We start from the raw sequence: 13,834 nt of genomic DNA on the forward strand, positions 1-13,834 counted from the left end.
CACTTTGCAAAAAACACCTCTGTTTTCTTTAAAAAAATTTGATGTGTCCACGTTGCGTTTTGGGGCATTTCCTGTCGCGGGCGCTGGGCCTACCCACACAAGTGAGGTATCATTTTTATCAGTAGACTTTGGGGAACGCTGGGTGGAAGGAAATTTGTGGCTCCTTTCTGATTCCAGAACTTTCTGTCACCAAAATATGAGGAAAATATGTTTTTTTAGCCAAGTTTTGAGGTTTGCAAAGGATTCTGGGTAACAGAACCTGGTCAGAGCCCCACAAGTCGCCCCATCTTGGATTCCCCTAGGTCTCTAGTTTTTAAAAATGCACAGGTTTGGTAGGTTTCCCTAGGTGCCGGCTGAGCTAGAGGCCAAAATCTGCAGGTAGGCACTTTGCAAAAAACACCACTGTTTTCTTTAAAAAAATGTGATGTGTCCACGTTGCGTTTTGGGGCATTTCCTGTCACTGGCGCTAGGCCTACCCACACAAGTGAGGTATCATTTTTATCAGTAGACTTTGGGGAACGCTGGGTGGAAGGAAATTTGTGGCTCCTTTCTGATTCCAGAACTTTCTGTCACCAAAATGTGAGGAAAATATGTTTTTTTAGCCAAGTTTTGAGGTTTGTAAAGGATTCTGGGTAACAGAACCTGGTCAGAGCCCCACAAGTTGCCCCATCTTGGATTCCCCTAGGTCTCTAGTTTTAAAAAATGCACAGGTTTGGTAGGTTTCCCTAGGTGCCGGCTGAGCTAGAGGCCAAAATCTACAGGTAGGCACTTTGCAAAAAACACCACTGTTTTCTTTCAAAAAATGTGATGTGTCCACGTTGCGTTTTGGGGCATTTCCTGTCACTGGCGCTAGGCCTACCCACACAAGTGAGGTATCATTTTTATCGGGAGACTTGGGGGAATGCTGGGTGGAAGGAAATCTGTGGCTCCTCTCTGATTCCAGAACTTTCTGTCACCAAAATTTGAGGAAAATGTGTTTTTTTTAGCCACATTTTGAGGTTTGCAAAGGATTCTGGGTCACAGAACCTGGTCAGAGCCCCAGAAGTCACCCTATCTTGGATTTCCCTAGGTCTCTAGTTTTAAAAAATGCACAGGTTTGGTAGGTTTCCCTAGGTGCCGGCTGAGCTAGAGGCCAAAATCTACAGGTGGGTACTTTGCAAAAAACACCACTGTTTTCTTTAAAAAAATGTGATGTGTCCACGTTGCGTTTTGGGGCATTTCCTGTCACGGGCGATAGGCCTACCCACACAAGTGAGGTATAATTTTTGTCAGGAGACTTTGGGGAACGCTGGGTGGAAGGAAATTTGTGGCTCCTTTCTGATTCCAGAACTTTCTGTCACCAAAATGTGAGGAAAATATGATTTTTTAGCCAAGTTTTGAGGTTTGCAAAGGATTCTGGGTAACAGAACCTGGTCAGAGCCCCACAAGTCGCCCCATCTTGGATTCCCCTAGGTCTCTAGTTTTAAAAAATGCACAGGTTTGGTAGGTTTCCCTAGGTGCCGGCTGAGCTGGAGGCCAAAATCTACAGGTAGGCACTTTGCAAAAAACACCTCTGTTTTCTTTCAAAAAATGTGATGTGTCCATGTTGCGTTTTGGGGCATTTCCTGTCACTGGCGCTAGGCCTACCCACACAAGTGAGGTATCATTTTTATGGGGAGACTTGGGGGAATGCTGGGTGGAAGGAAATCTGTGGCTCCTCTCTGATTCCAGAACTTTCTGTCACCAAAATTTGAGGAAAATGTGTTTTTTTTAGCCACATTTTGAGGTTTGCAAAGGATTCTGGGTAACAGAACCTGGTCAGAGCCCCACAAGTCACCCTATCTTGGATTTCCCTAGGTCTCTAGTTTTAAAAAATGCACAGGTTTGGTAGGTTTCCCTAGGTGCCGGCTGAGCTAGAGGCCAAAATCTACAGGTGGGCACTTTGCAAAAAACACCTCTGTTTTCTTTCAAAAAATGTGATGTGTCCACGTTGCGTTTTGGGGCATTTCCTGTTGCAGGCGCTACGCCTACCCACACAAGTGATGGATCATTTTTATCGGAAGACGTGTGGGAACGCTGGGTGGAAGGAAATCTGTGGCTCCTCTCTGATTCCAGAACTTTCTGTCACCAAAATGTGAGGAAAACGTGTTTTTTGAGCCACATTTTGAGGTTTGCAAAGGATTCTGGGTAACAGAACCTGGTCAGAGCCCCACAAGGCACCCTTTCTTGGATTCCCCTAGGTCTCCAGTTTTCAAAAATGCACAGGTTTGGTAGGTTTCCTTAGGTGCCGGCTGAGCTAGAGTGCAAAATCTAAAGGTGGGCACTTTGCAAAAAACACCTCTGTTTTCTTTTAAAAAATGTGATGTGTCCACGTTGCATTTTGAGGCATTTACTACCGCGGGCGCTAGGCCTACCCACACAAGTGAGGTATCATTTTTATCGGAAGACTTTTGGGAACGCTGGGTGGAAGGAAATCTGTGGCTCCTCTCTGATTCAAGAACTTTCTGTCACCAAAATGTGAGGAAAACGTGTTTTTTTAGCCACATTTTGAGGTTTGCAAAGGATTATGGGTAACAGAACCTGGTCAGAGCCCCACAAGTCACCCCATCTTGGATTCCCCTCGGTCTCTAGTTTTAAAAAATGCACAGGTTTGGTAGGTTTCCCTAGGTGCCGGCTGAGCTAAAGGCCAAAATCTACAGGTGGGCACTTTGCAAAAAACACCTCTGTTTTCTTTCAAAAAATGTGATGTGTCCACTCTGCGTTTTGGGGCATTTCCTGTTACAGGCACTAGGCCTACCCACACAAGTGAGGAATCATTTTTATCGGGAGACTTGGGGGAATGCTGGGTGGAAGGAAATCTGTGGGTCCTCTCTGATTCCAGAACTTTCTGTCACCAAAATGTGAGGAAAACGTGTTTTTTTAGCCACATTTTGAGGTTTGGAAAGGATTCTGGGTAACAGAACCTGGTCAGAGCCCCACAAGTCACCCCATCTTGGATTCCCCTAGGTCTCTAGTTTTCAGAAATGCACAGGTTTGGTAGGTTTCCCTGGGTGCCGGCTGAGCTAGAGGCCAAAATCTACAGGTAGGCACTTTGCAAAAAACACCTCTGTTTTCTTTAAAAAAATGTGATGTGTCCACGTTGCGTTTTGGGGCATTTCCTGTCACTGGCGCTAGGCCTACCCACACAAGTGAGGTATCATTTTTATCGGGAGACTTGGGGGAATGCTGAGTGGAAGGAAATCTGTGGCTCCTCTCTGATTCCAGAACTTTCTGTCACCAAAATTTGAGGAAAATGTGTTTTTTTTAGCCACATTTTTAAGGTTTGCAAAGGATTCTGGGTAACAGAACCTGGTCAGAGCCCCACAAGTCACCCTATCTTGGATTTCCCTAGGTCTCTAGTTTTAAAAAATGCACAGGTTTGGTAGGTTTCCCTAGGTGCCGGCTGAGCTAGAGGCCAAAATCTACAGGTGGGCACTTTGCAAAAAACACCTCTGTTTTCTTTCAAAAAATGTGATGTGTCCACGTTGCGTTTTGGGGCATTTCCTGTTGCAGGCGCTACGCCTACCCACACAAGTGATGGATCATTTTTATCGGAAGACGTGTGGGAACGCTGGGTGGAAGGAAATCTGTGGCTCCTCTCTGATTCCAGAACTTTCTGTCACCAAAATGTGAGGAAAACGTGTTTTTTGAGCCACATTTTGAGGTTTGCAAAGGATTCTGGGTAACAGAACCTGGTCAGAGCCCCACAAGGCACCCTTTCTTGGATTCCCCTAGGTCTCCAGTTTTCAAAAATGCACAGGTTTGGTAGGTTTCCTTAGGTGCCGGCTGAGCTAGAGTGCAAAATCTAAAGGTGGGCACTTTGCAAAAAACACCTCTGTTTTCTTTTAAAAAATGTGATGTGTCCACGTTGCATTTTGAGGCATTTACTACCGCGGGCGCTAGGCCTACCCACACAAGTGAGGTATCATTTTTATCGGAAGACTTTTGGGAACGCTGGGTGGAAGGAAATCTGTGGCTCCTCTCTGATTCAAGAACTTTCTGTCACCAAAATGTGAGGAAAACGTGTTTTTTTAGCCACATTTTGAGGTTTGCAAAGGATTATGGGTAACAGAACCTGGTCAGAGCCCCACAAGTCACCCCATCTTGGATTCCCCTCGGTCTCTAGTTTTAAAAAATGCACAGGTTTGGTAGGTTCCCCTAGGTGCCGGCTGAGCTAAAGGCCAAAATCTACAGGTGGGCACTTTGCAAAAAACACCTCTGTTTTCTTTCAAAAAATGTGATGTGTCCACTCTGCGTTTTGGGGCATTTCCTGTTACAGGCACTAGGCCTACCCACACAAGTGAGGAATCATTTTTATCGGGAGACTTGGGGGAATGCTGGGTGGAAGGAAATCTGTGGCTCCTCTCTGATTCCAGAACTTTCTGTCACCAAAATGTGAGGAAAACGTGTTTTTTTAGCCACATTTTGAGGTTTGGAAAGGATTCTGGGTAACAGAACCTGGTCAGAGCCCCACAAGTCACCCCATCTTGGATTCCCCTAGGTCTCTAGTTTTCAGAAATGCACAGGTTTGGTAGGTTTCCCTGGGTGCCGGCTGAGCTAGAGGCCAAAATCTACAGGTGGGCACTTTGCAAAAAAGACCTCTGTTTTCTTTCAAAAAATGTGATGTGTCCACGTTGCGTTTTGGGGCATTTCCTGTCACGGGCACTAGGCCTACCCACACAAGTGAGGTATCATTTTTATCGGGAGACTTGGGGGAATGCTGGGTGGAAGGAAATCTGTGGCTCCTCTCTGATTCCAGAACTTTCTGTCACCAAAATCTGAGGAAAACGTGTTTTTTTAGCCCCATCTAGAGGTTTGGAAAGGATTCTGGGTAACAGAACCTGGTCAGAGCCCCACAAGTCACCCCATCTTGGATTCCCCTAGGTCTCTAGTTTTCAGAAATGCACTGGTTTGGTAGGTTTCCCTAGGTGCCGGCTGAGCTAGAGGCCAAAATCTACAGGTAGGCACTTTGCAAAAAACACCTCTGTTTTCTTTAAAAAAATTTGATGTGTCCACGTTGCGTTTTGGGGCATTTCCTGTCGCGGGCGCTGGGCCTACCCACACAAGTGAGGTATCATTTTTATCAGTAGACTTTGGGGAACGCTGGGTGGAAGGAAATTTGTGGCTCCTTTCTGATTCCAGAACTTTCTGTCACCAAAATATGAGGAAAATATGTTTTTTTAGCCAAGTTTTGAGGTTTGCAAAGGATTCTGGGTAACAGAACCTGGTCAGAGCCCCACAAGTCGCCCCATCTTGGATTCCCCTAGGTCTCTAGTTTTTAAAAATGCACAGGTTTGGTAGGTTTCCCTAGGTGCCGGCTGAGCTAGAGGCCAAAATCTGCAGGTAGGCACTTTGCAAAAAACACCACTGTTTTCTTTAAAAAAATGTGATGTGTCCACGTTGCGTTTTGGGGCATTTCCTGTCACTGGCGCTAGGCCTACCCACACAAGTGAGGTATCATTTTTATCAGTAGACTTTAGGGAACGCTGGGTGGAAGGAAATTTGTGGCTCCTTTCTGATTCCAGAACTTTCTGTCACCAAAATGTGAGGAAAATATGTTTTTTTAGCCAAGTTTTGAGGTTTGCAAAGGATTCTGGGTAACAGAACCTGGTCAGAGCCCCACAAGTTGCCCCATCTTGGATTCCCCTAGGTCTCTAGTTTTAAAAAATGCACAGGTTTGGTAGGTTTCCCTAGGTGCCGGCTGAGCTAGAGGCCAAAATCTACAGGTAGGCACTTTGCAAAAAACACCACTGTTTTCTTTCAAAAAATGTGATGTGTCCACGTTGCGTTTTGGGGCATTTCCTGTCACTGGCGCTAGGCCTACCCACACAAGTGAGGTATCATTTTTATCGGGAGACTTGGGGGAATGCTGGGTGGAAGGAAATCTGTGGCTCCTCTCTGATTCCAGAACTTTCTGTCACCAAAATTTGAGGAAAATGTGTTTTTTTTAGCCACATTTTGAGGTTTGCAAAGGATTCTGGGTCACAGAACCTGGTCAGAGCCCCAGAAGTCACCCTATCTTGGATTTCCCTAGGTCTCTAGTTTTAAAAAATGCACAGGTTTGGTAGGTTTCCCTAGGTGCCGGCTGAGCTAGAGGCCAAAATCTACAGGTGGGTACTTTGCAAAAAACACCACTGTTTTCTTTAAAAAAATGTGATGTGTCCACGTTGCGTTTTGGGGCATTTCCTGTCACGGGCGATAGGCCTACCCACACAAGTGAGGTATAATTTTTGTCAGGAGACTTTGGGGAACGCTGGGTGGAAGGAAATTTGTGGCTCCTTTCTGATTCCAGAACTTTCTGTCACCAAAATGTGAGGAAAATATGTTTTTTTAGCCAAGTTTTGAGGTTTGCAAAGGATTCTGGGTAACAGAACCTGGTCAGAGCCCCACAAGTCGCCCCATCTTGGATTCCCCTAGGTCTCTAGTTTTAAAAAATGCACAGGTTTGGTAGGTTTCCCTAGGTGCCGGCTGAGCTAGAGGCCAAAATCTACAGGTAGGCACTTTGCAAAAAACACCTCTGTTTTCTTTCAAAAAATGTGATGTGTCCATGTTGCGTTTTGGGGCATTTCCTGTCACTGGCGCTAGGCCTACCCACACAAGTGAGGTATCATTTTTATGGGGAGACTTGGGGGAATGCTGGGTGGAAGGAAATCTGTGGCTCCTCTCTGATTCCAGAACTTTCTGTCACCAAAATTTGAGGAAAATGTGTTTTTTTTAGCCACATTTTGAGGTTTGCAAAGGATTCTGGGTAACAGAACCTGGTCAGAGCCCCACAAGTCACCCTATCTTGGATTTCCCTAGGTCTCTAGTTTTAAAAAATGCACAGGTTTGGTAGGTTTCCCTAGGTGCCGGCTGAGCTAGAGGCCAAAATCTACAGGTGGGCACTTTGCAAAAAACACCTCTGTTTTCTTTCAAAAAATGTGATGTGTCCACGTTGCGTTTTGGGGCATTTCCTGTTGCAGGCGCTACGCCTACCCACACAAGTGATGGATCATTTTTATCGGAAGACGTGTGGGAACGCTGGGTGGAAGGAAATCTGTGGCTCCTCTCTGATTCCAGAACTTTCTGTCACCAAAATGTGAGGAAAACGTGTTTTTTGAGCCACATTTTGAGGTTTGCAAAGGATTCTGGGTAACAGAACCTGGTCAGAGCCCCACAAGGCACCCTTTCTTGGATTCCCCTAGGTCTCCAGTTTTCAAAAATGCACAGGTTTGGTAGGTTTCCTTAGGTGCCGGCTGAGCTAGAGTGCAAAATCTAAAGGTGGGCACTTTGCAAAAAACACCTCTGTTTTCTTTTAAAAAATGTGATGTGTCCACGTTGCATTTTGAGGCATTTACTACCGCGGGCGCTAGGCCTACCCACACAAGTGAGGTATCATTTTTATCGGAAGACTTTTGGGAACGCTGGGTGGAAGGAAATCTGTGGCTCCTCTCTGATTCAAGAACTTTCTGTCACCAAAATGTGAGGAAAACGTGTTTTTTTAGCCACATTTTGAGGTTTGCAAAGGATTATGGGTAACAGAACCTGGTCAGAGCCCCACAAGTCACCCCATCTTGGATTCCCCTCGGTCTCTAGTTTTAAAAAATGCACAGGTTTGGTAGGTTTCCCTAGGTGCCGGCTGAGCTAAAGGCCAAAATCTACAGGTGGGCACTTTGCAAAAAACACCTCTGTTTTCTTTCAAAAAATGTGATGTGTCCACTCTGCGTTTTGGGGCATTTCCTGTTACAGGCACTAGGCCTACCCACACAAGTGAGGAATCATTTTTATCGGGAGACTTGGGGGAATGCTGGGTGGAAGGAAATCTGTGGCTCCTCTCTGATTCCAGAACTTTCTGTCACCAAAATGTGAGGAAAACGTGTTTTTTTAGCCACATTTTGAGGTTTGGAAAGGATTCTGGGTAACAGAACCTGGTCAGAGCCCCACAAGTCACCCCATCTTGGATTCCCCTAGGTCTCTAGTTTTCAGAAATGCACAGGTTTGGTAGGTTTCCCTGGGTGCCGGCTGAGCTAGAGGCCAAAATCTACAGGTAGGCACTTTGCAAAAAACACCTCTGTTTTCTTTAAAAAAATGTGATGTGTCCACGTTGCGTTTTGGGGCATTTCCTGTCACTGGCGCTAGGCCTACCCACACAAGTGAGGTATCATTTTTATCGGGAGACTTGGGGGAATGCTGAGTGGAAGGAAATCTGTGGCTCCTCTCTGATTCCAGAACTTTCTGTCACCAAAATTTGAGGAAAATGTGTTTTTTTTAGCCACATTTTTAAGGTTTGCAAAGGATTCTGGGTAACAGAACCTGGTCAGAGCCCCACAAGTCACCCTATCTTGGATTTCCCTAGGTCTCTAGTTTTAAAAAATGCACAGGTTTGGTAGGTTTCCCTAGGTGCCGGCTGAGCTAGAGGCCAAAATCTACAGGTGGGCACTTTGCAAAAAACACCTCTGTTTTCTTTCAAAAAATGTGATGTGTCCACGTTGCGTTTTGGGGCATTTCCTGTCACGGGCACTAGGCCTACCCACACAAGTGAGGTATCATTTTTATCGGGAGACTTGGGGGAATGCTGGGTGGAAGGAAATCTGTGGCTCCTCTCTGATTCCAGAACTTTCTGTCACCAAAATCTGAGGAAAACGTGTTTTTTTAGCCCCATCTTGAGGTTTGGAAAGGATTCTGGGTAACAGAACCTGGTCAGAGCCCCACAAGTCACCCCATCTTGGATTCCCCTAGGTCTCTAGTTTTCAGAAATGCACTGGTTTGGTAGGTTTCCCTAGGTGCCGGCTGAGCTAGAGGCCAAAATCTACAGGTAGGCACTTTGCAAAAAACACCTCTGTTTTCTTTAAAAAAATTTGATGTGTCCACGTTGCGTTTTGGGGCATTTCCTGTCGCGGGCGCTGGGCCTACCCACACAAGTGAGGTATCATTTTTATCAGTAGACTTTGGGGAACGCTGGGTGGAAGGAAATTTGTGGCTCCTTTCTGATTCCAGAACTTTCTGTCACCAAAATATGAGGAAAATATGTTTTTTTAGCCAAGTTTTGAGGTTTGCAAAGGATTCTGGGTAACAGAACCTGGTCAGAGCCCCACAAGTCGCCCCATCTTGGATTCCCCTAGGTCTCTAGTTTTAAAAAATGCACAGGTTTGGTAGGTTTCCCTAGGTGCCGGCTGAGCTAGAGGCCAAAATCTGCAGGTAGGCACTTTGCAAAAAACACCACTGTTTTCTTTAAAAAAATGTGATGTGTCCACGTTGCGTTTTGGGGCATTTCCTGTCACTGGCGCTAGGCCTACCCACACAAGTGAGGTATCATTTTTATCAGTAGACTTTGGGGAACGCTGGGTGGAAGGAAATTTGTGGCTCCTTTCTGATTCCAGAACTTTCTGTCACCAAAATGTGAGGAAAATATGTTTTTTTAGCCAAGTTTTGAGGTTTGCTAAGGATTCTGGGTAACAGAACCTGGTCAGAGCCCCACAAGTTGCCCCATCTTGGATTCCCCTAGGTCTCTAGTTTTAAAAAATGCACAGGTTTGGTAGGTTTCCCTAGGTGCCGGCTGAGCTAGAGGCCAAAATCTACAGGTAGGCACTTTGCAAAAAACACCACTGTTTTCTTTCAAAAAATGTGATGTGTCCACGTTGCGTTTTGGGGCATTTCCTGTCACTGGCGCTAGGCCTACCCACACAAGTGAGGTATCATTTTTATCGGGAGACTTGGGGGAATGCTGGGTGGAAGGAAATCTGTGGCTCCTCTCTGATTCCAGAACTTTCTGTCACCAAAATGTGAGGAAAACGTGTTTTTTTAGCCACATTTTGAGGTTTGGAAAGGATTCTGGGTAACAGAACCTGGTCAGAGCCCCACAAGTCACCCCATCTTGGATTCCCCTAGGTCTCTAGTTTTCAGAAATGCATAGGTTTGGTAGGTTTCCCTGGGTGCCGGCTGAGCTAGAGGCCAAAATCTACAGGTAGGCACTTTGCAAAAAACACCTCTGTTTTCTTTCAAAAAATGTGATGTGTCCACTCTGCGTTTTGGGGCATTTCCTGTTACAGGCGCTAGGCCTACCCACACAAGTGAGGAATCATTTTTATCGGGAGACTTGGGGGAATGCTGGGTGGAAGGAAATCTGTGGCTCCTCTCTGATTCCAGAACTTTCTGTCACCAAAATGTGAGGAAAACGTGTTTTTTTAGCCACATTTTGAGGTTTGGAAAGGATTCTGGGTAACAGAACCTGGTCAGAGCCCCACAAGTCACCCCATCTTGGATTCCCCTAGGTCTCTAGTTTTCAGAAATGCACAGGTTTGGTAGGTTTCCCTGGGTGCCGGCTGAGCTAGAGGCCAAAATCTACAGGTAGGCACTTTGCAAAAAACACCTCTGTTTTCTTTCAAAAAATGTGATGTGTCCACGTTGCGTTTTTGGGCATTTCCTGTCACTGGCGCTAGGCTTTCCCATACAAGTGAGGTATCATTTTTGTCGGGAGACTTGGGGGAATGCTGGGTGGAAGGAAATCTGTGGCTCCTCTCTGATTCCAGAACTTTCTGTCACCAAAATTTGAAGAAAATGTTTTTTTTTTAGCCACATTTTGAGGTTTGCAAAGGATTCTGGGTAACAGAACCTGTTCAGAGCCCCACAAGTCACCCTATCTTGGATTTCCCTAGGTCTCTAGTTTTAAAAAATACACAGGTTTGGTAGGTTTCCCTAGGTGCCGGCTGAGCTAGAGGCCAAAATCTACAGGTGGGCACTTTGCAAAAAACACCTCTGTTTTCTTTCAAAAAATGTGATGTGTCCACGTTGCGTTTTGGGGCATTTCCTGTCACGGGCGCTAGGCCTACCCACACAAGTGAGGTATCATTTTTATCGGGAGACTTGGGGGAATGCTGGGTGGAAGGAAATCTGTGGCTCCTCTCTGATTCCAGAACTTTCTGTCACCAAAATCTGAGGAAAACGTGTTTTTTTAGCCACATTTTGAGGTTTGCAAAGGATTCTGGGTTTCAGAACCTGGTCAGAGCCCCACAAGTCACCCTATCTTGGATTCCCCTAGGTCTGTAGTTTTCAAAAATGCACAGGTTTGGTAGGTTTTCCTAGGTGCCGGCTGAGCTAGAGGCCAAAATCTACAGGTAGGCACTTTGCAAAAAACACCTCTGTATTCTTTAAAAAAATGTGATGTGTCCACGTTGCGTTTTGGGGCATTTCCTGTTGCAGGCGCTAGGCCTACCCACACAAGTGAGGTATCATTTTTATCTGGAGACTGAGGGGAATGCTGTGTGGAAGGAAATTTGTGGCTCCTCTCTGATTCCAGAACTTTCTGTCACCAAAATGTGAGGAAAACGTTTTTTTTTAGCCACATTTTGAGGTTTGCAAAGGATTCTGGTTGAAAGAACCTGGTCAGAGCCCCACAAGTCACCCTATCTTGGATTCCCCTAGGTCTCTAGTTTTAAAAAATGCACAGGTTTGGTAGGTTTCCCTAGGTGCCGGCTGAGCTAGAGGCCAAAATCTACAGGTGGGCACTTTGCAAAAAACACCTCTGTTTTCTTTAAAAAAATGTGATGTGTCCATGTTGCATTTTGAGGCATTTCCTGTTGCGGGTGCTAGGCCTACCCACACAAGTGAGGTATCATTTTTATCGGAAGACTTGTGGGAACGCTGGGTGGAAGGAAATCTGTGGCTCCTCTCTGATTCAAGAACTTTCTGTCACCAAAATGTGAGGAAAACGTGTTTTTTTAGCCACATTTTGAGGTTTGCAAAGGATTATGGGTAACAGAACCTGGTCAGAGCCCCACAAGTCACCCCATCTTGGATTCCCCTAGGTCTCTAGTTTTAAAAAATGCACAGGTTTGGTAGGTTTCCCTAGGTGCCGGCTGAGCTAAAGGCCAAAATCTACAAGTGGGCACTTTGCAAAAAACACCTCTGTTTTCTTTCAAAAAATGTGATGTGTCACGCTGTTTTTTTGGGGCATTTCCTGTCGCAGGCGCTGGGCCTACCCACACAAGTGAGGTATCATTTTTATCGGAAGACTTGTGGGAACGCTGGGTGGAAGGAAATTTGTGGTTCCTCTCTGATTCCAGAACATTCTGTCACCAAAATGTGAGGAAAACGTGTTTTTTTAGCCCCATCTTGAGGTTTGGAAAGGATTCTGGGTAACAGAACCTGGTCAGAGCCCCACAAGTCACCCCATCTTGGATTCCCCTAGGTCTCTAGTTTTCAGAAATGCACTGGTTTGGTAGGTTTCCCTAGGTGCCGGCTGAGCTAGAGGCCAAAATCTACAGGTAGGCACTTTGCAAAAAACACCTCTGTTTTCTTTAAAAAAATGTGATGTGTCCACGTTGCGTTTTGGGGCATTTCCTGTCGCAGGCGCTGGGCCTACCCACACAAGTGAGGTATCATTTTTATCAGTAGACTTTGGGGAACGCTGGGTGGAAGGAAATCTGTGGCTCCTCTCTGATTCCAGAACTTTCTGTCACCAAAATTTGAGGAAAATGTGTTTTTTATAGCCACATTTTGAGGTTTGCAAAGGATTCTGGGTCACAGAACCTGGTCAGAGCCCCAGAAGTCACCCTATCTTGGATTTCCCTAGGTCTCTAGTTTTAAAAAATGCACAGGTTTAGTAGGTTTCCCTAGGTGCCGGCTGAGCTAGAGGCCAAAATCTACAGGTGGGTACTTTGCAAAAAACACCTCTGTTTTCTTTAAAAAAATGTGATGTGTCCACGTTGCATTTTGGGGAATTTCCTGTTGCAGGCGCTACGCCTACCCACACAAGTGATGTATCATTTTTATCGGAAGACATGTGGGAACGCTGGGTGGAAGGAAATCTGTGGCTCCTCTCTGATTCCAGAACTTTCTGTCACCAAAATGTGATGAAAACTTGTTTTTTGAGCCACATTTTGAGGTTTGCAAAGGATTCTGGGTAACAGAACCTGGTCAGAGCCCCACAAGGCACCCTTTCTTGGATTCCCCTAGGTCTCTAGTTTTCAAAAATGCACAGGTTTGGTAGGTTTCCTTAGGTGCCGGCTGAGTTAGAGTGCAAAATCTAAAGGTGGGCACTTTGCAAAAAACACCTCTGTTTTCTTTAAAAAAATGTGATGTGTCCACGTTGCATTTTGAGGCATTTACTACCGCGGGCGCTAGGCCTACCCACACAAGTGAGGTATCATTTTTATCGGATGACTTGTGGGAATGCTGGGTGGAAGGAAATCTGTGGCTCCTCTCTGATTCAAGAACTTTCTGTCACCAAAATGTGAGGAAAACGTGTTTTTTTAGCCACATTTTGAGGTTTGGAAAGGATTCTGGGTAACAGAACCTGGTCAGAGCCCCACAAGTCACCCATCTTGGATTCCCCTAGGTCTCTAGTTTTCAGAAATGCACTGGTTTGGTAGGTTTCCCTAGGTGCCGGCTGAGCTAGAGGCCAAAATCTACAGGTAGGCACTTTGCGAAAAACACCTCTGTTTTCTTTAAAAAAAATGTGATGTGTCCACGTTGCGTTTTGGGGCATTTCCTGTCACGGGCGATAGGCCTACCCACACAAGTGAGGTATAATTTTTGTCAGGAGACTTTGGGGAACGCTGGGTGGAAGGAAATTTGTGGCTCCTTTCTGATTCCAGAACTTTCTGTCACCAAAATGTGAGGAAAATATGTTTTTTTAGCCAAGTTTTGAGGTTTGCAAAGGATTCTGGGTAACAGAACCTGGTCAGAGCCCCACAAGTCGCCCCATCTTGGATTCCCCTAGGTCTCTAGTTTTAAAAAATGCACAGGTTTGGTAGGTTTCCCTAGGTGCCGGCTGAGCTAGAGGCCAAAATCTACAGGTAGGCACTTTGCAAAAAACACCTCTGTTTTCTTTAAAAAA

This window comes from Pleurodeles waltl, chromosome 4_1, assembly GCF_031143425.1.
Source record: "Pleurodeles waltl isolate 20211129_DDA chromosome 4_1, aPleWal1.hap1.20221129, whole genome shotgun sequence".
NCBI classification, from domain to species: Eukaryota; Metazoa; Chordata; class Amphibia; order Caudata; family Salamandridae; genus Pleurodeles; species Pleurodeles waltl.